The sequence below is a fragment of the Penaeus monodon genome, chromosome 4 (assembly GCF_015228065.2).
Source record: "Penaeus monodon isolate SGIC_2016 chromosome 4, NSTDA_Pmon_1, whole genome shotgun sequence".
Classification (NCBI taxonomy): Eukaryota; Metazoa; Arthropoda; class Malacostraca; order Decapoda; family Penaeidae; genus Penaeus; species Penaeus monodon.
The window spans coordinates 58,969,685-58,972,055 of NC_051389.1; positions in this window are offsets into that span (position 1 = coordinate 58,969,685).

Sequence of the window (2,371 nt, forward strand, 5' to 3'; positions counted from 1 at the left end):
CAAAGCACTTTTTCCCTCGCGATTCCGGATTCTAAAAGCTATTGAGGAGGACAAGAAATAGGATCGAATGACGGACCAAGAGGATCCACAATGGCGCCGGAGCCCTGACCGCCGGACGCGACATATATTCCCCCCTCCTTATAATCACACCCATTAAGATCCTATTGAGGCGAGGAACAAAGACATTTAATCGTTTTTAAAAGCGCGTTCCGTCGGCGTGTCGAATCGCACTCCCTCTCTCCCCCTCTCCCTCTCTCTCTCCCTCTCCCCCCCTCTCCCCCTCTCCCTCTCTCCCCCTCTCCCTCTCTCCCTCCCTCGCCTCCTTTCATATTTTGATCAGAAGACACGGGGGGGGGGAGTTTTTCGTTTCGGATCTTTAAGAGGGTATGGGGTTTTTTTGTCATTAGGTCTATAGACGACTGGGAGTGGGTATAAGGGATTGGGGTAGGGGGTAAGTGAGGGGGGGAGGGGAGATTTAGGTATCTGTGTCCATCAAGTGAAATCTTAAGGGCAATAAAAAGAGATTAATATGATCTTTATCTGAAATTAGAATCGAGATGCGAGGTGTATGGGAAAGTGTGTATGAGTGTGTGTGTGCATGTATATATATTTTATTATATAATATATAATTATTATATATAAAAATATAATTTATAATATTTTTGTGTGTGTGTGTGTATTTTCTTTCTTTCTTTTTTCTTTTCTTTTTAATTCTGTCTTTCATGTCTGATTATCTTAATTTATACTGTTTTTTTTTATCTTGAATATTCTGTGTTGATAATTTTTGTTCCATTCTTTGATTTTTTTTTAGAATACTTATAGTGATAAAAACAACATAGTGATTACGATATAGGAAAAAAAAAGGTACTTGATAATGAGGACAAATCCGGACACCGTAATTGCATGTTAATGAAATGCAGTTTATTTTATCATAAAAAACATCTTTATATATCAGTTAATGCTATCATTATCACCACAGTATTTATAATTAACATGTCATTAAACTATGTCACTGCAAAATTGCTAATTAGCTGCAGTGGTTGTTAAATTGCTGTAGCAGCAATAGCAATGACGTGCAATAGTTGCAAGACTATTGGAATACAGAGATAAAGATACTTTCAATAGAATTATTGATAAATAATAACAGACTGTGACATAATAAATGATAAATAAGTTATAACAAATTGTGGCATTACTAGCTTATGTAGTAAAACCCATGAAAACAAAACTACACAATAATAGCCCCGATAACAGAACATTCTATAATAAACATTCAACAGATTTTGAACGGGGGAAGAAAACAACAGAGCGGTTTTGAAAATCAAAACAGTACAAAACCCCAGGGGTAATAACCGGATTAGTGTAACAGAAGTAACGGAACTAGAATGCGAATCCCAAGGGGCTTTAAACCGAAGTTCCATTAATAGCTTCAGGAGTTTATATAGTCTGCATATCCAAGACTCTTTTGGGGTGGGGGGTGTGTGGTGTGGTGTGTGTGTTGTGGTGTGTTGTGTGTTTGTGTGTGTGTGTGTGTGTGTCTTCTTGTGTAAGTTAGTCTTTTTGTTTTTCCGAAGTGCGGCGTGCGGTGTGTGTGAGTCGGAGACAGGCCCCGGGGGAGAGGACGTGGTGAAAAGGGCCCACTTGCTTTTCTTTTGTGTGTGTGTGTGTGGTGTGTGGGGGGGAGAGAGAGAGAGAGGAGAGAGGAGAGAGAGAGAGAGAAGAGAGAGAGAAGAGAAAGGGGAGAGGGGAGAGGGAAAAAGGGGGGGGGAGGGGGGGAGAGAGGGGGGGGGGGAAAAGGTAAAAAGGAGGGGAGAGAGAGAGGGGAGAGAGAGAGGAGAGAGAGAGAGAGAGAGAGGGGAGAAGAGAAAGAGAGAGAGAGGGGAAGAGGGAAAAGGGGAAGAGAAAGAGAAAAGAGGGGAAAGAGAGACATAGAAAAGAGACAGCGGGGGAGGAGAAATAGAGAAAAGAAGAGAGAGAGAGAGAGAAGCGGAAGGGAAAGAAAAGGGAAACGGGGGGAGAGGAGAGAGAGGAGGGAGGGAGAGAGAGAGAAGGAGAGAGAGGAGAGAGAGAGAGAGAGGAGAGAGAAGAGAAGAGAGGAGGAGAAAGAGAAGAGACAGCGAGAGAGAAGAGAAAGCAGAGGGGGAGAAGAAAAGAGGAGAGAGAAGAAAGAGACACGAGAGAAGAGAAAAAGGCAGCGAGAGAGAGAAAAAAGGAGAAGGAGGGAGAGAGAGAGGGAGAGGAGGGGAGAGGAGGGAGGTGAGGAAGGGAAGAGGAAGAGGAGAAGGAAAGTTTGGCCCGAACCCGCCCCGGCCCCAAGGCGCGAGGGGGGAAAGGGGGGGGGGGGAAGGGGGGGGGAAGGGGGGGGAGGGGG